The sequence below is a fragment of the Triturus cristatus genome, chromosome 2_2 (genome assembly GCF_964204655.1).
Source record: "Triturus cristatus chromosome 2_2, aTriCri1.1, whole genome shotgun sequence".
Classification (NCBI taxonomy): Eukaryota; Metazoa; Chordata; class Amphibia; order Caudata; family Salamandridae; genus Triturus; species Triturus cristatus.
The window spans coordinates 284,620,250-284,643,429 of NC_140582.1; the positions used below are offsets into that span (position 1 = coordinate 284,620,250).

Below are 23,180 nucleotides of genomic sequence, written 5' to 3' on the forward strand. Positions count from 1 at the left end.
CGCATTTTATAAAGTAACAAAGCCTATCCACCTTGGATCACTGGACCGTCTATCAATGTGATGGGTGATTTGTACTTCAAAATGCATTATTTTCCATGAATTCATTAGGAAATATTATCGAGGACTCCCCGAACACCCCAACATGTAGTTGTATTTCAAGCATTTTACATATTTCTTTCTTTCAAAATGCTGCATTTTTTTTTGCTTTCTTTTAAAAAAGATTCTTGGAAGAGGCATGCACACATAACTTCTATTTTCTATACTCTGAAGCCAGTCTTTGTGTACTAATTGTGTTCCTCTCTTTTAGAAAGTGACCCACCACTCCCAAGCCACCATCAGTGTGGCCCTTGGGCATACCCCAGACTGTACCTTTGGCCCCCAAACAAATGTTTGTAAGTACCCATGTTATAACACATCACACATCCACAAGGAGGGTCCATAGTATTTGGGCATGTGTTATTTCTTGGAACCAGGTCATAAGAGTTCTATCCATACAGCTTAGTCACTTTTGAAGATGTTAACCTTTGTGGCTGCCATGGCTAGTTCAATGTTCTAGCCCTTACATTCAAAGACACAAGGGGTGGTTTATCCCAGGGAATTTCTACCCAAACGATACATAGGAAATAAAAAGCTGGTGTAAAAAAAAACACAATGTCTTTCTGAATTTCCCATGTTGCTCAAGACACAAGCATGCTATTCAAAGAGGTGGGAACAACCACATATGTGACTCGATTTCCTAAAATACAGCTACAGTGAAAGTGGACCTGGAACACAGGCAGCTATTGGTGCAAGAGATTAATCAAATCTCTTAATAAGTAAAGGTTATGATTGCTGACCGATATTTTGTGATTTAAAAACACAATTACAGCACCTGGTGCCCACTCTAAAAGTCGTTTAAGTACCGCTGGAGATAAATACAGGGGTCTGTGAAATTTGTGTAATTTGCTCTTGTCTAAATATAAAATTAGGGGCGTCGCTTGGCAAGCCATCATGGCGGACGTGTGTTGAGCGTGCTCCGTCCAGCCCTACAATATCCTGATAAATTATCCTGTCTCTCCAACCCTGAATCTGTTCCTGATCTGCTCCGTTGTGGGCAGAACACGGCGGCATACTCCTAGGCCAGCCTGGACGTCGCAGGAGGTTTGCGGACGGTGTTGCGGTCCCCAGGAGGAGTCGTAGTCTGTCGGAGGAGTGCCCTCGAGGAGAGCTGGGGAGTTGCCTGAATTCTGGCCGAGCTGAGGTGCCGTTGCGGCGGCTGTGCAGGGAACAAGCCGTACGTTGGTGATCCCGCGATCCCGGTCTGGTACCTTCCGTGCGGGGCTCCTATGCGGAGTGTTGGCGTCCCCTGATCCAGGGAGGTACGGCAAAGTTGCGGAGCGGCTCAGTTGCCAGTTCGGGCCACAGAGGTGAGGTGCTGCTGGGGTGTGCGGCACGGCTGGCTGGCCACCATCTTGGGGCAACAGACTTCTCCTGGAGGCAGCCGCACTGGATCCCCGGGGTGAGGGGGTCCCTCCGCGACATCAAGAGCTTCCCTGGGGCCCATCATGCTATTGGGGAGTGCCTCGTCGCCATCGCCTTCCCTCCCTTTCCCCCCTCTGAGTTTGTGCTTGCTGGGGCTTCGGCTGCCGTGTCGGGCCGCACGGGGAAGAGGTAGATCTAGAGCAGCCGCAATGCGGGGGCCCCGCAGCAGGAGGGGGAAGACCCTTGGAGTTGGCCGGTGGGCGTGCCGCCGAGGTAGGGACTTGTTGTGGTGCTTCTTTCTCGTCCAAGAACAAAATAACATTTCTAAACAGGGAAATAGTTCAAGAACAAAATAACCTTTCTAAACAGGGAAATAGTTCAAGAACAAAATAACATTTCTAAACAGGGAAATAGTTCAAGAACAAAATAACATTTCTAACCCCCATCGCCTCTTGAGCCGCCCAGATTGGCGAGCGGCCGGAGGACATAGAGATGAGGTGTTGTTGGGGGTGCCGACTGAGCGCCATCTTGGAGCGATAAGTCTACTCTGTAGGCGACCTCACTGGATTCTTGGGTGTGGGGCGCCCTTTGTGACACCAAGAGTTCTATTTGACCTAAGGGCTGACTGGGGCCCGTGAGTGCCAACACGTTATTGGGAGGTGCCTGCCCGCCATCTTCTCCCCCCCCCCCCCGAGTCAGTGCTGGCTGGGGATTCGGTGGTCGTATTGGGCCACAATGGGAGGGGGAATTTACTGAGTTACCGCATTGCCTTGGCCCCAGCTCGGGGGCAATTCCTTGCGGGCTCCCGTTCGGCAGTCGGACCGGCCGCAGGAGCCTACTGGTGGGTGCCTTCGGCTCTCGCTCCCTCCTATGCTCTCCTTGGGCTCGCGTGGGGAGTCCTGAGGGCGGCCATGATGCGGGACAAGGGTGGAGGAGGCCAGACCAAGACAGGTCCCATTGATAAATATACTGGTGCAGGAGAGTCTAATGGGACGCATGGAGGACAACAGGGGGCGATACCTGATAATGCGGCACTCATGGCGGCCATCACCAAGTAAAGGGACATGCTTGATGCGAAAATTGGAGCGGTCGGCTCAGATGTTATGCTGCTGAGGCAAGACTTGCGTAATGCGGTGTCACGCATCACAGAAGCCGACACCTGCATCTCTGGAGTGGAAGACGATGTCATCTCACTAAAGAAAAAAGTGGCTGCCATGGAGACAGCTCAGAGGGGACTTGCATTGCGAGTGGAAGATGCTGAGGGACGGGCCTGGCGCAACAACCTCCGCTTCGTTGGGTTTCCGGAGAGCTGCGAGGGGGACAACATGGAACGCTTCCTTACGCAGTGGTTGGAGAGCTGGCTCTCCCCAGAGTCTTTGTCCTGTTGCTTCGTTGTGTAGCGGGTCCACAGAGCGCTTATGCAGAAGCCTCCACCCGGGGCTCACCCACGGCCAGTCATAGCAAAACTCTTGAACTACCTTGACCATGATGCCATATTGAAGCATGCCCGAGCCAAGGAACCTCTTATCCACGATAATGCACGCATTCTTATCTTTCCTGACTATACGCGGCTGGTGCAGCAACAGTGACAATCGTTCATGGCGGCGAAGGCCCTTCTGAGGGACCTCAAGCTCCCCTATGCTCTCTTGTTTCCCGCCCGCCTGCGGGTTGTGTACCGCTCCTACACGCACTTCTTTGATATCCTGGAAGAAGTCTTCAAATGGACTGAGGAGACGGTGCGGGTGAGAGTCCACACACCACCTGGGTGAGAATCCGACTCATCATTGAGCGAGATGGCCCGGAGAGGTCCCTGTGGTCAGCTGAAGACTAACAGACGGGCACATTCTAGGCATCGCTCCCAGTCCTGTGGCGCCTCTGGGTGGCAGATATCAACAGACTGATTCATGAGTCTGCTGCCTGATAATCGGAGAGACTCGGACATGGGCTGGTTTTTCTGCCAGGCCCTTGCTGGCCGGGGAAGTTCCCGAGGGGCATGGGTTGTGAGTTGGGGATCCATTGATCAGAGTGGCTCCCATCCCCCCGTTGGGGATCAGGATTCCGTCCTGCCGCGACAGATGCTTCAGTGTTTTTGAAGTATAGGGTGGGGGGTTTGTTGGGTGGGGTTGTTCATGTTCACAGATCACGCATTCGCTGTTGGTCCCCACCTTCCCACGCATGCACCGAAAAGTCCCCATACTAGCTATAGTGGTAGATGCCCACCCGGATGGACCATACACCTAATAGGGATCAGGTGACCCCAGGTACCCTCCGCATTGTTAGCTGGAACGTTCCCGAGGCCCTGGACCAAATTAAACGCGGGGCCATACTCCAACAAGCCTAATGGGCCGGGGCCGATGTACTTAGTCTGCAGGGAACACATCTCATGGTTTCAGCAGGTCTTCCCCTCCGGCTTCACGAGGGGTTCACGGGGGGTAGCGATACTGATACACCGCAAGGTCCCCTACACACATGATAAACAGTGGACAGACACACAGGGGCGATACTTGTTTCTTCGGGGCAAGATTGGGGAGGACCTCCTGGTATTGGGTAGTGTCTATGCTCCCCATCCCTTGCAATGGAATCTGGTGGAGCGGCTTATGACCCTCTGGGCGGACATGCCAGACGCGCTCTCTGTGGTCGGTGGGGACTGGAACAATGTCATGGAGCTGGGCCGGGATAGGTGGCAGGGAGGGGGCGGTCTGGAGAGTGGTCGTCCCACGAGATTGCACTCTCTGGTGACAGGGCTTGATTGGGTTGATGTATGGCGGCACCACCACGGGGATAGTCGGGAATTCACCTACCTCTCTGCAGTCCATGATTCATACTCCAGACTTGACTATCTCTTTGTACCCAGGGTGGCAGTGGGTAGGGAGGTGTCAGCGGAGATTCTGCCCCGGGGCCTGTCAGATCATTCCCCGGTGGCCCTTACGCTCCAGATAGGTCGAGGGTGACAACCGTTCAGGTGGCGCCTGTCTGTGTGGCATCTGCAGAATGATGATTACAAAGAACACATGAGTGAAGCCATTGATCATTATCTGACGGCTAACGTGGGGTCTGTCTCTGGTGCCGAGACACTGTGGGAGGCATTGAAACCCACACTGAGGGGGTAGATATTTCCTGGTGCGCGGCAGCACGTAGGGAGCGTAGGGAGGAGCTGCTGTGAGTGGAGGCAGGAATAGAAGCACTCGAACGTAGGAGCCGGGAGGTAGAGGGAAGCCAGCTTAGGAGGCAATTATTGATGGCTCAACAGAATTATGCGGCCCTTCTGATGGATGAGGCCCGCCAAGCCTGGCTGGCGACGCGTAGCAGGGTGTACCAATGGGGTGACAAGTCCAGCAAGATGCTGCATCGACTTTGTCAGGGAACCTTCCATTCCCAGGCCCTGCTGGGAGTCTTGGACCCGGCGGGAACACCGATTGATACCCCCCGGCCATTGTGAGAAGCTTCACCACTTATAATGCAGATTTATACGCTCTGAAAGAATGCTTATCAGCTGCCGTCATAGATAAATTCATAGCCGACCTACCACCCAAAGCCGTGCCAGATGAGGTACGGGAACAGTTGGAGAATTGGCCACGGCCCTGGGAGGACTCAACCCCGGCACTGGCCGCACCTGACAATAAGGAGAGGGTGATAGGGCGGGAAAAACACTAGCTAATTTCTTGCATAAGCCCTGGGCCAGTGACTACGTGGTAGAAGTCGAGAAACACCAGACCGCACTGCAGGTTGGTATGGAAGCAGTTCAGCATACCATGACCTCATTCTTTACATCGCTCTACTCATCCACACACAACCTACCTGGGAAAGCTTATACAGCCTATTTTGACACACTTCAATTTCCATGGCTAGAAGATGGCCACAGATGTTTCCTGGATGCACCATTTATGGTTGAAGATGTTGCTCAGGTCATTGAAGAGTTACCTGGGGATAAAGCCCCGGACCGTGATGGCCTTACAGCAGCCTTTTATAGAGAGTGTGCAGAGCTTCTAGCCCCCGACCTGCTTGAAATCTATGCTGAGTTACTTGAGGATGGTGCGCTCCCATTATCCTTACGAGAGGCGCTAATAGTGACTATTCATAAGCTAGGCAAGGACGTGCACAAGTGTGACTCTGACTGCCTGATCTCTCGCATGAATATTGACAATAAAATCTTGACTAAATAGATTGCCTCCTGTCTCTTGCCACTCCTGTGAATTATCATTTGCCTGGACCAATCCAGGTTTATCGCCAGTAGATCCACTGTTCATAACTTGCGCATTATTTAGCTGTCCTCCAGATGATTGACCCGACATGCAAGGAAGCGCAATGTTTTTAGATGCAACCAAGGCATTTGACTTGCTGGAGTGGCCCAATCTTTTTGGGCTCCTATCCTGTATGGGCATTAGCGCAAAGTTCCTTTGGCTGATAGGGCTCCTCTATGAACGACTGACTGCCTGATTGTGCATCAATGGGAACGTTTCCTCACAATTCCCAGTGACGAGAGGCAACAATCAGGACTGTCCACTCTCACCTTTATTATTTGCTATTGCCATGGACCTTTGGCTGCGAGGTTACGCCAACACCATACACAGAGGCTTGGCCTTTCCCCCCAGGGTGATACTCGTTTCAATCTATGCGGGTGATGTCACGCTTTAAGTGAAGGATCCACAGGACAATCTCAATGTTTTAATCAGGGAAATTGTTTGTTTTAGTGGTCTATCCGTAGTCACAATTAAATGGACTAAGTCCATTATATTCCCCTTGACAGTTGTTACCACACAATATGTGTCAGAGTTTGCACGGTGCTGGGCGGTGTGGCCAATGCCCTCCCTGGGGATTTGGCTTAGCAGGGACCTAGCTGAGCTCTAGAGAGCAAATTACGGACGTGCAATCACTTGGATGGAGGAGCGGCTGGAGAGACGGCGCTCGCTACGCATCTCATTAACAGGGAGGCTGCCTATCTCCAAAATGGGTGTGCTCCCTAAATTTCTCTATTTATTTGTGAACCTACCTTTGTCACAATGTTTTCGTCAACGTCTGCGCACGTTTTTTATTTCACTAGCTTGGGCAGGGCATGGGAATTGCTCACTCTACACTTTGAGCAGGGTGGACTCACGCCCCCATATGGATCTCTATTAGGACTGCGCACAAGCGCATTTTGCACATTTCTGGGTGCCCCATACAACATCAGCCACATACAGCCACAGAACACACTCACATCCATCCATGTCCCCTCTCCATGCATTTTATCTACTTCCTCGTCAGCCGCGGTCATGTGTAGACAGGGGCACTTGCACGACATTGGCATGGAACACACTTTGACGTCAAGCACATGTGGATCTCCCCATCGCTACATCCTCGACAATCCAACCCTACCTCTCACTAGAAATGTAGGCACATGAGCACTCCTCCGAACACTACACCTCACTAGCATGGGTGCACTGTACCCTTACGATACCTTTATTGAACCTGAGCTACCGCTGCTGGAACCCTCCAACACCTTTTTGTACCAGCTCACCTATTTCCATCTGCACGCTGCGTTTCACTCACAGCACGATTCCTTTCGGAAAGCCCCCGGCACGCTTCATGAACTTGAATTACTGATAAATGCACCCTCCCTGTGTTGTTTAATCACCAAGTTATACCTTACAATTCAGGGGACTGCTCCTTCTGTAGTCAGGGCCGGCTCTAGGGCGGTGCGACCGGTGCCACCGCACCGGGTGCTGGCTTCCTGGGGGCGCCATGTTTGCAAGTTTATTATGTTTTTAAAGCACCTGCTGCGGGGTTCCTTTTCCTCTGGCAACTACCAGGCCTCACAAAAGTGTCAAGACAACTCCTGTGATTAATTATCTTCCTGGAGAGACATCAGCGTTTTGTAGAGTTGAGGTTTTGACTTAGGTGAAGTTAGTGCAGAGGGTTAATATGCCTGCTGCAAAGAACGTGTACCAAGTAGTTTACAGAGTGCGTATAATGTAAACAGATCAGCAGGTTACTGCTTTTAAAAGAGACATCCTTTTGTTACTTGTAATTTATAACTTAAAGTCCTAATATACAACAGTGAGCTATTAACTTTCATCATAGAACTGCATACACACTGCAAAGAATACATTAGAACATTGTTTAATGTTGCAAAAACGGTTAATTTGGCTAGAACATGATTCTTGTTATTAAAGAAAATTCGCAACAATGCTGTTTCTTTTTCGACTTTGAGTTTGTGCTTCTCCACACCAAGCACTCTTAAACTATACTGCCTACCAGTATGGATGACATGTGACTCCTACACTTATAGTCCTTTGGCTTATGTAACATTTCCCATAAACTGATTTACACATGTATGATTGATTGTCTCTGTGTAATGTGTGTGTGGTGCAAAGTGCTCTGACACCCTACACTGGTATGAGTGGCGCTATATAACTAATTCAATGCATCTGAGGGAGAGTGGTTATAGAGATTTGGTCACTGTTAAAGGGTGCTAGTGAGAGAATCCGTGGTGGAGGTGGTCATTGGGGGGGCGCCAACAAACATTGTGGCACAGGGCGCCACCAGCGCTACATCCGGCCCTGTCTGTAGTTTCCCTGTCTCGAGAGGCATGGCAGTCAGACTTGGGTAGTTCCATTTCGCTGAATGATGGTGATAATGCTGCGCACATTCTCGACCCTCTCCCACAATTACAGGCTACTCTCATTCATTTCAAGTTCTTGCATCGCTTGTACTACAACCCTGAACAGCTACACAGGCTGGGTCTCCAAGCGGATGCGTGCTGTCTGTGCTGCATTGCATGGCACCTAGAGCAGACTTCCTACGCTTAGCTTGGGCCTGCCCCGCAGTGCAGGCTTTTTGGTCTGATGTGTTTGATGCTGTTGGAGCCATTGTGGGCCATGTAATTCCCTAGGCCCCGGTGGTTGCACAGCTGGGCGTCGTCAAAGATATCTCCGACACTGATCACCAATTGGTGGGTATGCTATTGCTCCTAGCCAAACGAGGGGGCATATCAACAACAACCGGCGATAATTATCGCTAAGCACACTTAGTGCTCGGATAATTATCGCCGGCTAGCGTTGATTTTTATCGCTGAGATAGTGTGCTATTAGCAACGCTTATCTCAATAGCGATAAAAATCCTCACGCTAAGTGGCTAACGTGAGATTATCGCTGGAAACCCAGCGATAATCTCATGTTAGCTTGTTGATAGGGACAGACAAACTTAGCCATGATATCCTCCTTCCATAGGATATCATGGCTAAGTCAGAAAAATACCAGACGTAAAAAAGCAGCGTTAACCGTGGTTAGCGCTGCTTTTTTTGTCTCTAACAGGGTTAGCGACATTCTTGATAATAGGAGAAATGTGGCTTAGCGACATTTCTCCTATTATTAGAGATGCAAGGGGAAGCGTAGAGTAAAAGTGTGCTAACATGCAAATTTGCATGTTAGCACCATGTTGTTGATAGGGCGCTAGTTTTATCTCTGCTTTTTTGGCTTTTAAAGCCAAAAAAGCAGAGATAAAGCCCTTGTTGATATGCCCCGAAGAGTCATAATGTGCTGGTGATGGTGCAGCGTCCCACATAAAATTGACTGGCTACATGACGCTGCTTATTGTCAAGAACAATTGCAAAAACACTGGAATTAAAGGCCTGCTGGTTGCTGCCCTCAAGATATCCGGTCTCCATTGGTAATGTTCCTGAATGCGGATACTGTAAACTCCCCCAGTGCTACCTAGAGAGGCTAGAATATTGAGGCAGGCTGTTTTGGTTAGGTTGTACTGGAACAATGCTTCTAAAGCTGCACAGTCATAGACTTTGCTTCTTTTCCTTGGATGGATATCTGCCTGACTACCCACCATTGCTCACCCTTCCATCCCCCCTCTAATTGCTGAATCTGCCATAACCTTTTTAAAGCATTATTCTTCTTATCAAATAAATGAATCAAGATTCATTTTGTTGATTCATGGCATGCTGCCCTTCAGCTTTTGTTTATGTTCTAAGGAATATTAATAAACAAATAAAAAAAATACGCTGAATGAAAATGTGAAATTTAGAGTCATATTTTAATGTGAAATGTGTCCTCGTGTCTAGTTCCACGCAGAAAAAGTAGAGCAAAAAACACGAGTGCTGCAAACAGCAATTGCTTAAATTCTGGTCGTTCGTGTTTTTTCGTGCTCTGCTACTACAATTTTGTAGAAAACACAGCTTCATTGAGACACTTGGCATAATGGCCTAATGTTAAGTGTGTTCCGTAATAAAATGAATGGAAAATTTTAGCAAAACTTTGTGAGAATACATAACAGGAATTTTGCCCAGGCTTAATTCATATTCTCCTTGCTGAATTTGGAAAAGGTGCTTTGTTGTAAACTCCAATTGTGAGGTAATCAAGCCCTCTGCCAAACAGCGGCGAGCGCTGGATGACAAATAACACGCTCCTGAATGCTTAGAAAGGCTGCTCAGAACCGATCATTCTGCTCACACATTCAATGAGACACATCATCTCTGACTAATGCGCAGGGACTCCCCCTCCATCTTGAGTGTAGTTTTTCATTGCCAGCTGGTGCGGCGCTTAGATGAATCATCGGCCCACAACGCCTCGAGTAAATCCCAGGAATTACTGCGGTCTCAGCGTAATATTTATTTACATAAACAAGAGTAAGTCTCTCGCACATTTGCAGCGGACCGTTTGCCCACCAGGCCTCTCTGAACGGAAATCCCCGCTCAGAAAATGTCATGTTGGCTCTGCAAATCCGACTCCAGCATGCCCGGCGTGTGCAAACATTCAAGGGTTCCAAGCTTTGGGGGTCTGGTGGGCGCAGATGAAGGCGATTAGCTAGTTCCCGCTAGCCCGGGCCAACCTGAGCTAATTTTTAATTTTGTTTTTGAAGATTTAGATAGCACGGACTACGTCAATGAAGGCGACAGAGTACTTAAGAGTGCAGAAAGCATATATATATATAGATGTAATCAGGGCTTTAAGTGGCATGAAAATAAGGGGGGGGGGTCTCTCAAAGGTGCGTGGCCAATGTAATTTGGGGCGTGGCTCAAAAACATGTAAGCTAAAAATCTGTGTTTAGGTTAGAGTGCCGCCCGACTTGTATTTTGTTGTTTCTGTCATTGCATCTAGATATACGATATAACAAGTAACATCATACCTACAAAAAGTCACGACTATTGGCTTTGTCAATGGTTGTTAGTTGCATAAGATAAATAAGCAGCAACTATGGCTTGTATATAATATTGAAAAAGCTTCTACTTAAAGCCCTGGTGACCAGGACCGGACTGGCCGTAGTGGGCACCAGGCAATCCCGCGGTGCGCTGCCCGGATGGGGGGCAGGTTTTGGGCCCCTGGGGGCCGTTTTTGTTACAGGGCCGTGTTTGCAAAATCGGCCCTGGCAAAGCGCTCGGCGGCACCCCTCCCTCAGGGGGGCTGGCCGAGCATATTGCCTTGGCCGGTTTCAGTTCCCAGTGCAGCCATGCTAATAAAAGATTGTTGCACCGGGTGCCACTAGCGCTAAACCTGGCCCTGGTTAGTAGAACTAGTCTTCTGGTTAGGTAATTGTGATTAAGTCGTAAGAATGGTCTTGTTATTATTGACCACACTATTTAGTAAGAACTATTTCATACCTTTCCTCAAAAGGACTGTAAAAGGTAGTTGTAGTGGAGGGTGTACGGAAAGGCATTTCAGATTCTCGGTGCAGCTCCAGAACTGGCTAAGAGTTTTCTGAAGTTCATGATGTCCAGGGTGAACATATCTGTGTTCCTGAAATTTCTGTTCTTTTCTTCAAAGTTTAGTTTCTGTGCTAGACATTTTTTTTTTTTTTTTTACTTTACAGAGTTTTATACAGTGCAAACTTGACCCGAATCGGGTATCAGAGCGCTTTACATAGCACCAGTTGCATTACATGAGGACACATTAATTTTTGTTAGGCACGGGAAGATTAGGTGATTTTCCCAGAATCACAGGATGCTCGGCGTCATTGCCGAGACTCGAAACCAGTTCCCCAAATTCGAGGCCGACCGCCCTAGCCGTTAGGCCAACTCCTCTCCCCAAGACATGATTGCACATTGTGATGAAGGTGCTTAGATGAGATTTATTCTGTTCCAGGATTGCCTCTTTTGTCCATGTGAGTTGGTTGAGAGCTCTGACAACTGGAAAGATATGATCAGCTTTTTATGTCACAGAGGAGCCTCCCGACAGTGTTCAGGAACGATTTCAAGGATCAAAGGCTGGAGTTGGGGGATGCATGTGAGCTGTGCAATTCCACAGTTAAGTCATGAGAGATCTAAGGATTTTACTAGGGTCTTAACAACTTGCAGTGGGACCAATTATTTTGATTTGCTTGGGGTGTGTAGTTGCGATTGAGCATTTCTGCCTATGCATTTTATGTGATTCTGCATAGAGAGTTTGCCTTCTAGAGTAATACCTGGGGATTTTGCTTGATTCACAATACCTGGTCTAGTACCCAGACATTTTCAGTCCAAGAAACATTTATGAGCAAAGGTGCATTTGTTATAAGGAGGGAGAAGAAATGGCACTATTTCACAGGGTTTCCATTTAGGACTTGATTCGAGATCAAATTGAGTCCTAATTGGTTTGAGCATAGGAGGCTGTTTCTTTTCGTATGCCCCTTCAGTTGAGCATTCAGCACATTGATGAGTAGTACCGCGAGAGATGTGAAGTTGTTTAGTTTATGAATGTCAGGAGAGGGTTTCTTTAGGTAGAGTTTGAAATGACTCTTTCTCAGACATTCTGGGAAATATTTTTTCTTGAGGTAACAGTTAATAATCTACAAAACGGAAGATATACCCCTCAATATAGATTAGATTAGATTAGAGAGAAGGGTATAGTGTTTTCATCATATAGGTTTCTGTATGTTTTTGTTTGGGGTCCTGTGATAGGGATGTCAAATGCTTCCCACATGTTGGAGAATTTCTCTTGTAAATCATTTGCAAGGAGTAATGGATGGCCTGATAAATCTATATGTTGTCCATCAGTTTCTATGGTTTGTCATATACGAAATCAGCAAAAAAATCACATTTCTCATTTGAGTTACCTGTGGGAGTGGGGAGTGGTGGTTTAGCTACTTTTGAAACATTTGGAGGTGAACTAGATTGTTTATTCACCATTTTCTTTCAGGCCCCCTAACTGATTTCCTTTCATCATTCAAATCTTTGGCAAACTGAGGGACAGGTTTCTTTGTTTTCTCCCTCTTCATCTCTATTGAGGCCACATTTCTTGCTACAATATTGTGTGTAATTGTTAATTGATTTAAATCATTGATAGGCACATTTCATGGGAAGGAGAACAGAGGGTCTGTTATGTTATGAATAAAGTTGTCTACCCTTTAACTTTTGTATTTCTTTATTGGATTACCCGGTGTCTGAGTACCCTTAGTACTGCGTTGGTGACAAAAATTTCAAAGAGAATCCGTTGATGCTCAGACCAGCCACAATTATGGGCTCATAAACAATGATTTGACCCTCATTGCAAATAATGAGGTCTAAGGCTTTACCCGTGTTTTGTGTGGGAGAGGGCAAAAGCTGAATACATTTGTCGTCCTGCAGAGAAGTTGGAAGGGGGCTCATCTTTGTACTGGAATTGTAACCCTATTGTATGTTTACATTTCCAGAGAATGTTGTTTGAGTTTTCTGGATTTTTAAAGCGGATTCCTTGAGTTGCTCTATGAAGATGTGATTCTGACCTGCACTGTGCTGAAAAATATTGTAAATGGTGGAAGACTTGTTGCTTGGAACAATTTCTGTAACAAGTGTCAAGTGTTCCTGTATTGAAACGACATCGGTGATTAGTGGTTGCGCACAAACTTTCCTGGGAAGCCAAGCCCTGTACCGTATAGTATTCACTATGCACAACCGGATTTACCTCCAGGGACAAGTTTTTAAAACTTTGTTAGGGTTCATAGATTAATGTGAACAGCAGTATCATGAATGATTTAATCACTGATGTCACCAATGACGTCATTTGAATGGTTATCAGGTATAACACCATTTACATAATTTAATATGTCAGGAGTGATATCATTTGTGAGGGCATAAGCAATGCAGGACGGGGGTACAACTTATGGTTATTTTACTGCACTATAACTGGTAAATCTCAATGGTTTTATGATTTATTTTGTAACCATAGATGCAGTTCAACTGTGTTTTTTTCAGTGAACTTCTGAGGATTTCAAACATACATTATAATGTTATCAACAAACTCGCCTCAAACCCTTAATTGATGAACCGTGCGCCCTGCCTGTCGGAGAATAGATTTACCTTCCCTACTTTCCCTCCCCCTGCCTCACTTTACTTACCTTCCTCCCCTCCCTAACCTAGTTAGTCCCCATTTCACCCATTATTGCACAGGCCACACAAGGTAGTCCCGCACAGTTGAGGACATAGTCCTCCCCCCCACCCAGGGGAGCGATGCTCGCCTACTCTTTGGATTGACTTGCGCAGATCACTTCCCTTGCCCTGAAAGGGGATAAAGCAATGGCCATGTATGCTATGTTTGATGTGCATTGATGCTTTGTAGATGTTGCAAATCTAAAAAAAAAATGTAATGCATGTTATGAACAAATCTAACAATGACTCCACTTTAAACTTTTAGTTTTTATTGAATTTCTGTGGTTGGTTTAATCATTTTCAATGTGAAAGTATTGTGTATCCCTCTGCCTGAGTTAAATTCTAATAATTGATGTGAAGACATTGTGGCTGTTACTACCATGGAATAGCTGCATCTTCTCTAGAAAACCTTTGTAGACAACTGAACAGCACATGACTTGCAGATATATGAAGCAGTGGTTTTCTACATACCAAGTTATATCGTAAGCACCTGTATCCTAACTATATTCGGGATTGTGTAAGCAGACGATGTTCTCAAACCTATGCCAACTGTAAATCTGCACTGTGAACTTCTTTTCAATGCACTTAGTAGGGGTAGGCAGACCAAGCCCGGAACACCAACATCAACAGGCGGCCTTTGTCTGTGCGCAGCAGGTAGGGGGTGCGGGTTGTGACTTCCGTCCATTCCCTGCAACTCCTCCTTTGTCGGTGTCTAAAGTCCACACTGGATGGCCTTCGGTTGTTTCAAAGTTGTACACTGCATGGACCAGGTGAGGGGCCTGGACTCCCTGAAAAAAACACCACAGTTACAACTTACGGTTCAGGCTCAAGCATGCAAAGCCACTGAAATCCGCCACCTATGGTATGCAATGCACACGACATACAGCATAACTGATGTCATCAGCCATGTTTAACTTTTCCTAGACTTCCCTTCTTCACAGTCCTATTTGCATATGTTTTATGCATGGAGGGCAACATCATTTAGGATGTAGGTTCTGTGCATTGCTTTAAGCTGTGCACAGCGGGGTTGTTGGCTGCTGGACCTGGCTTTTGACCAGGCCTTGCTTACAACCAACTGCACACAGCCAACCCCCACTGCAGATGTATGAAGTCCTACATTCTCTCATAATTCTAAGATTCACATTTGTATTAGTAACTGTGAAAAAGGATCATCGTAAAATCATAACTGCACATTAGATAAATCCGTGCTGTGTGGCGTATGGTTTGGGGAACAGTCATAGCCATGTGACGCTGGCCTTGGGCTTGCACAGGACTGCACGGGAGAGCAGAGAATGTTTACTGAGACTCTTGCATGGAACGCGCTGGACCTGCCTGGGGATTCCATAGGGCGTAGTGCAGTGCCTAGTTGGCAAAATAAAATATAGTACCAGGACCCAAAGTTTTATTAAGAAACCCATTGCAGGTGATATTAAAGGACAGGGCAGAGTGCCGAGGCTGCATAGACTTGATTCCAGCTCATGCCTCTTTAATCTACCACAAGACATTCCATGCTTCTTTATCTCACTCTTACAGGTTTTTGTATCCCTTCTTTGTACATCTGTCACTGTCTTTGGCATTTCCCTTCCTCCTGGATTCCCATTTTCTGTTTTATTCTCTCTTGCTCTGGATCAAAGCTTGTTTAAGAAAAACAAGTGTGGGATCCAAAAACAATGACTGCCGGTGGGCCCCATCTGCAACCACCCGCTCATTAAGCACTGGCTTAATCCACCAGTCACTGCATTCAGGATCCTTTATGGGCCTCAGCACCACTAGGGATTTCTAGGACAGGCAAAACAGCAGCAACAGTGCGCAAAACTTGATTCGCAGTTTCCACTACACCACCCAGAACTCTGTCTCCTCCCTTCATTGGGCAGCTGCTGCTGTCTGAAAGTTGAGTTATGCGGTGAGCGGGAAAGGCCATGTCTCACTCTCATTGACTTGGTGGTGCATCCAGCCTGAATCATCCATCCTTAACAAGGGAAGACTTCAGTAACCTGGGCGTGGCTTTTCCTAATCTTAGGGCAGACGTGCAACACCTTCGGCCTAGTTGAATCTACTCTCCCTAGCTTACTTGTGCACGTGGAAGCTGGGCTGCAGTGTTGCCTGCCCTGCAGGAACAGATTCCCAAAGTGCATGGGAGTGGCAGTAATTAAGCTGATGGCTGGATCTCTGTTCTGTTCATTAGCTTTCTTTGTGATAAAGTCTGGCAAAAGTAGGAATTCTACCCATCGTGCCCAGCGGAACGTTTTCCATGTGCGCCGGAAGGGTGAGGGCTGGTTCTGGATCATTGGGGTCCATTTTTGTTAGTGGGCGCTGGTTTTGCAGCAGTGGTGCAATATCGGCCCCCTGTAACGAAAAGTAGCATCAGTGTTTCCCACCAGCACCCCGTCCCTCGTGGCCGGTCCAACTTAGTTGCCAGGGCTGGCTTGCGTTCTCTGTCCGGCCCTGTGTGCAGCGGAGGCAAGATGTCCTAGGCAAATGTTTTGTCCCTGCCTTGAATGAATGCCTTTCTGTATTGCTATTAGTGTCTGTGTGGCAAAAATTACAAATTACTTTCCCGTTCGGGGTATCGTACTGTCTTTATCTGCTGTATTTCACAAGTGTAATCACTATACTCATTTTATGCAAATCTTTCAAAAGGAGTGATCCTCAAATTCCGTTCAAAATAGATTTCAACTGAGACTACTCAGAGTTAACCATTCGTTCATTCCATTCGATTTAGATTGACCCAAACAACACTATATTTATATTGCATTCTTAAATTAAATATTTTTTATCCCCACCAAACCATGGCAACAGATATTTTGTTCTAGATTCCCATTGACCCCCTAATAAAAATGAAACACTCTAAGCCTGTAAAAATGCCTTCACCAGAGCTCCTCCCATTTCAGCAATTTATGATTACTACTTTGTGCTACTACGAACTTTACTTAGGAAGTAATGTATCTGCTACATTCGGGCACGTCAGCTATATGTACATTTATTTAATGTAAGTTTTCTGTAGTGGTCTACATACCTTATTAGTCATCTAAATATTTTTGAATATTTTTATCTAATAAGAGAAAATGTGAGGAAGTTCAGTTTCCAGTTGTACGCGCTCTGACCAGAAATTTGTTGGGTGAATTTTAAAGGTTGAAATAAATATCAGCGCATGACGAAACGGAGTTTGAGCTTTAAAGGTAAGCAGGTCGATGGGGAAGTGTAGTACCTGTAAATGTCAGCATACAGGCCCGATTGACCGTTTAGCCCACCGGAAATTTCCCTGAGGGGCTATAGTCTTTGGAGGCGGTTTTGACGGCCCATATCACTAGTTGGAGCGATAGCAATCTTCTCAGTCATCAAGATGATTTTTTTCTTAGACAGGCTGAGTTTTCAATGGACAGAGACTAACCAGTCCACAATGGTATTTTAAGACTTTAATGGGTGGATATCAAGAATTTTGCATACATCAGGCACTGCTGTGCATCATAAAACCATTTACGGATGCAGAGCTATAGGGTCATATTTATGGCGAAGTCATGCAGTGCAGCGCAGCGCAGCAAGTCACCTTGCTGCGCTGCGTGACAGGGAAAGGGCAGGAATGCGCCGTATTTAAGTCAATATGATGCATTCCTGCCTTTTCCCCTGTGCTGGTACCCTTTTGGCTGCATTCTAAAAGGGGTTGTTTTGTGCAGGAATGGACACCTTCCTGCACAAAAACAATCTCCTGAGGCTTTTTTCTCTTTCTATGTGTGCCTCAGAATGTAGCACACATCGAAAGAGAAAAAATGTTGAGAAATAAAGATATTTCTCCTCTTTATTCCTCACCTGGTGAGGCGTAGGTTTTCGGAGCATTCCCAGGTCTCCCACTTCTGGAAAATCTGTGCATGCGTCAAAATCCATAGATTTTGCATGGGGGGCCCACGCAACACCCATGGAAATGCCTCCCTGGCACAGAGTAAGGCAAAGCAGTAATTTGCACAGCGTTGCATTACTCGAGATTTATGAAACTACTCAGTTCCTAGCACTGTGGCCTTGCTTAGCTTCATAAATCTCTGTTTTTAAGTTGCTTTGCTCCTGCACCATGTTGCGTGGCGCAAGAGGGACGCAAAGGGGCTCATAAACATGCCCCTAAGTCTTCGAGGTAGTTCAGCCAAGTGGTCCATGTATGGTTTTTATATTTTTTTACCTTCTTCCAATCTAGGTTAGTAACAAATTAGATAGCCCCAATTTCTAGCAAGATTTCATCTTTCAACGAATACAGAACATTTCGAGGGTGCATCGTGATAAATAACAATGGGGAACAGGTTGCATTTGCATATATAGTTTCCATTACATTTTAGCATGTGCTTCTGGGGAGAGCGGGCTATTAAGTAGATATTGGCCCTCTAAAGGCCATGCCTTCCAGCAACAAACCATATTGGCGTAGATAGGTCCTTCATCTTTTTCACATTTATACAAGTACAGTTTAAATAGCACAACAAATCGCAATGATCTCTGGGAAATGCTGGATGGTTCTGGTGTATTCAATTACAGTTGCATTTTAATCAAGGGTGGTTGCAAGAGGAGAGTGCCTATGTTCTCCTCATAATAAACACATTTTGGAGGACCGTTGCTATGCCTGCATCCTGTCTACGAGGCTGACATCGCACACGTTTGTCACAAATTTCCTTGAACTTTTGGCAATAGATAACGGCATCATCGATATGCAAATCCTTCTAAAACAGCACATATATGACCATATTTTTTAAGAAATCACCAACAAACAATGTTTGCCTTTCTCTTAGTTCCTTAGTGGGCTTTGACAATGTCTTAAAATAGCTCATCATTTTGCAAAGTATATCTTGCCTGCAGAGATTGCAACAAGTATTATCTAAACTTATTCTCCTAATTTTTAGCGGCAGAGTGCCAGCAGTGGACCTAGTTGGGGGGTCTATGCATTGTATCTTGCACAGTTAGCACCTTACTTTTTGTATTAACAACACTAACATTCTATCTGAAATCCTCACACCATAGCAGTGTATAACCTGTTTACAATCAGTGTACAACCTTAACATGTAAGAGCTTTAAGATCGAAAACTTTCAATATTGAGTATTTGGCAAGTGGTGGTGGGTTACGCTCCCACTATAGTGCATGTATTATATCGCAAGACAATAATACCATATCCACCATCCATCTAACTACTACATGACAAGCTTATGTATAAGTAATTAGATGTAGAGGTAAGAATAGGAATTATATACTTACTATGACAATGTAGAGGTAGACGATGTAGTGGATGTAATATTCGCTTTCAACCGTATCAAATTTCCACCCGCTGCTGGCCTACAGGTATGCGACAACTGGCCTTACGAAATGGAGGGACTCTATTTTTTGCCTCTAATAAAAGGAGGCCAAGCACTTCCATTTTGTTCTCTTCTGCAGAAAATGTAACTTCCTCTTTTTAGCAGCGGTGTTTAAAATATTAAGCCTTCGCATTGCACCTAGTAAATAATTGAGATTTCTGCATGCAGGAACATATTTTTACAGATGTTTTATGACTGTGACAGCATCAAACAGAGCATTGAAGCTCATCGTCTTGTTTATCATTTACAGGATCCCAATAGGAGCAAGAACAAGAAGCCGGTCCGCCCCGGTGAGGAAGCTCATTGCTGCCGTTCTTGATGGGTCCAAGCGTGGGTTGAAAGGTTAGAATTTAATCACTTCTAGATACAATTCCCTTCACCATTTTTCAGGTTTGCATGGAATATGGAACAATATGGAACAAATGCAGGTCAGCAGAGCTGCTGGAGATGCAGCTACCTCCATTTGTTGATCTCCACCTTCCTTGCAAAAAAGGATAGCCTTAAGCTTTATAGGATTTGAAGCAGCTCAGCAAATGGGATTTCTAATCTAATTGAGAAGCTCATCTGCTGTTTTATTCCGTGTACAGAGATTAGTATAGGCTTTTGCTTATCCTGAATCTCCATCCTCCAGCCAAGTCCTTTCTCTGGAATAAAAAGAGCTTGTGATTTTCAGGCCGCTTCCTAGGAAAGGGACTTTGAATAAGCCATATGTAAGTGGGCCATTCCTTGAAATGCACTGGAAGCGATAACACCCTTCTAAATTAGTGTTTTTTAACCGCATGCGGGGAGAATGATGAGCAAACTTCACATGCGGATATTTTCCACAAATTTGTTGCATCCATCTGCCAATGTGGTAGGTACTGCTATGAAAAGCCCAGGCTGTGCACACCAGTCACAGCTTCTCAGTTTCCTTGTTTCATAAACTTTGAGACTGCTCTTTGTGGTTAGGACACATGTTCCCATTAATCATGCTAATCTAGGTTTTAGTGACTTTGTGACTCATGGCTATATGCATGTTCCATGAGCGTAAGCACACAGCAATTCATAATTCCCGCTGCTCACAGTCGAAGACGGTATACATTGGATTTTGTGATAAAGGAGCTCAGTGAAGGGCCTAGTTTTCAGCTAAGACTCCCAATCAAGAGTCACAAGATTGAAGCTCATACAACTGCAGGGCATGGGGCCTTGCCAAAGACCAGGGCGTGTACCCAATCATACTGCACATGGCCAAAGACCAGGGTGTGTACCCAATCATACTGCACATGGCCAAAGACCAGGGCGTGTACCCAATCATACTGCACATGGCCAAAGACCAGGGCGTGTACCCAATCATACTGCACATGGCCAAAGACCATGCGCAGTAGTTTTTTTCTCTCGAGGTGTGGGGCCCAGTGCTTTGCTAAAGGTGAGGTGTCATTTTAAATTATTAAAACAGCCTACAACAAGAGAACTTCAGCAAATTGAATGATAACCGTGAAATGAAATACAATGTCAACTGTGATTTTGATGTGGTAGTTTGTAAGGTCAGCGATGTCATCATGTGTGAGGTGCAGTGCCTTGTGGGTGGATTATGGTTTGTTCTGTGAACCATAACAGGCCGATGTCCTGGTAAACATAAGGTCAATTACAAAGTTTTTTCTGGTAATTTCTCAGGTTTTCTTAAACATGCTAATGTCTTATGAACAGAAGAAAGGATGATGGACCTTAAACAATACTATTTTTGTATTCACTGTGTATGTATATATATATATATATATATATATATATATATATGGATATAGATAGATAGATAGATAGATAGATAGATAGATAGATAGATAGATAGATAGATAGATAGATATACATATACACTACATCTAGATGATTTCTTATCTAGATCCATAGTCATGTATGACATACTCAGATGATGATAAGTTGAAAGATAAGATTTTTACGTAGTTTTTTATAGCGCGAACTTGACCCAAAGGTATCGGGTATCAGAGCGCCTTACATAGCACCATTCATTATTGTTAGGCACGGGGAGATTACGTGATTTGCCCAGAATCACAGGATGTTCAGCGTCATTGCCGAGACTCGAACCCGGTTCCCCAGATTCGAGGTCGACCGCCCTAGCCGTTAGGCCAAATCCTCCCCCAATACTTACCTGGATGAGGTGAGAAATCACCTCAGCAAAGGAATACTGACTGTGACTTTTATCTGGTACAGTAGTAATTAAGTTGCAGGTTCAGAAAAGATTTTTCAATGAAAGCAGGAACACTACATTTATTTTTATTGACATTTATAAAGTGTTTTCGGTAATTTGTTAAGGTTTAAACAATACATATAACAACTAAAAAAAAATACTAGGTAATGCTCACACCATTGTGGAAAAATCAAGATATTCTATTATCAGATTTGAATATGTGGGCATGGAAATTGAATTAGTTAAAAGGAAAGTGTGAGTTACGCCTGTTATTACGTAAATACATAACTTAGGGAAATGGGTGATCAAGCAATCTTACACAAGTTATGAGAGAGAGGAATAGTTAACAAAATTAGGAAAAACCCTCAGGGTTGTCTACTTTTAGAAATATCAAAAAGGTGGGCAAGTTTTACATACAGAGCATGTGAACAAAAAACACATTTTGTAAATGTCTACAAATGTGATATTCCTATAGTTTAGCTATCTGCATGTAGTGATGAATCGTTTTCATCACCAACTAATTTCACATTTAAAGAAATGACCTGGAAAGGCATTAAGTAGCAGTTTTAGCAAGTTCTCATTAGTTATGTTGGTAAATATCTCTCCAGTGTGGTTTTTCACTTGATGACTGGTGCAGGTGTTATGTCAATATTTGACAAATTAATAAGGAAATGTGGGACCTGTTAGCTTTAGACCAGCCTAGTGTGTAATTTAGAACAGATTCAATCCCGAATTTCAAACTACCAGGGTGTATACAATTCCCCAGTTTCAAGGTGATGTAAACTATAGAGTGGTGTGTCTTGACTGACAACAAATGCCTGTCAAAGCCATGGTGAATAAACGTTAGATATTAAAAGAAAGTGTCGCTGTGAGAAATAAGGGGGGTGTGATAAACCTTGACTTTATGAACACATTTGATACACTCTCACCTGCAAATTATTTCTAGCACTTGAATGTGCAAATAGATGGAAATTTGAATTAAAGAAGATTTCGAAGTGTTGTAAAAAATGTATATTTTTGAAAGGTGTCAGATACCTTGTGCAGTTTCCCAGAGTTCAGAACTGGGCTAAGTACACATGGTTTATGCATGAATACTTTTTTTTGAATAAAAAGTGGTGCTTTCTTTAAATCTTTATATATTTTACAAAGCTGAGTAGAATTGATGAACAGGAAATAAATCACATTGATAAAAAAGCATAATCTAATGTCAGGTTATGCCATATCATATGACCTTTGACTACGCTGTGTTTTCCGTATAAAAAAAATGATGAAATACATTAATGCTGCCTGTCTAAAAATACCCGATCACATTTGGCCGAATATAAGGTTGCAAAGTACATCACAATAAAAGAAGCTAGCAAAGATCACCACTGAGAAGTGACATGGCTGCGATTACAATGTAAAGGTGGTTCTCAGGGGTAGACAATATGTAGCAATCTCTGTTTAATAAAGTGCATGTAGAATTGTTGAAGGCTTGAAGGGAATGGGACAGGCTAGAGGAGCCATCTAAGTTCTTAAAAATGTATTTATTTTGTATTCATTTATAATATTATGACAGTGCAGACTTAGACATGGCACAAAAGCTCTTTACATGCTTGAGTAGGATTTACACACTTTCACCATCATACCTGTACCAATCAACAACAGCTAACAATGTGTGGTCACACAAGATGGGAAATAAGATATGATCTGAACCGGGGGAACCCGAGCCGCAAGGATATGCATATTCAGACAGGAGGAAAACAGGTAGTCTGAAAGGACAGTGATTACATTTTCAGAAAACTACAACATGCAAAGGGTCTGGAAGCATGTGAGAGGGGGTGCTGCAGCCCCCCAAAAAACTTGCAGAAATTTTGAACGCGAATGAGCCATAAAGACACTTTTTAAAGTGTGTGTTTATCTTGT

At 45.0% G+C, this 23,180-nt stretch overlaps 1 protein-coding gene across 1 annotated transcript in view; it reads left to right on the forward strand.

The window, feature by feature from the left end:
* The window catches only part of LINGO2 (leucine rich repeat and Ig domain containing 2), a 3,888,832-nt gene that overhangs the window by 3,471,627 nt on the left and 394,025 nt on the right, over positions 1–23,180 (forward strand). The window contains exon 13 of the mRNA XM_085641323.1: positions 19,344–19,435. The gene's annotated coding sequence lies outside the window, so the exon portion shown is untranslated. The remainder of the gene's footprint in view (positions 1–19,343; positions 19,436–23,180) is intronic.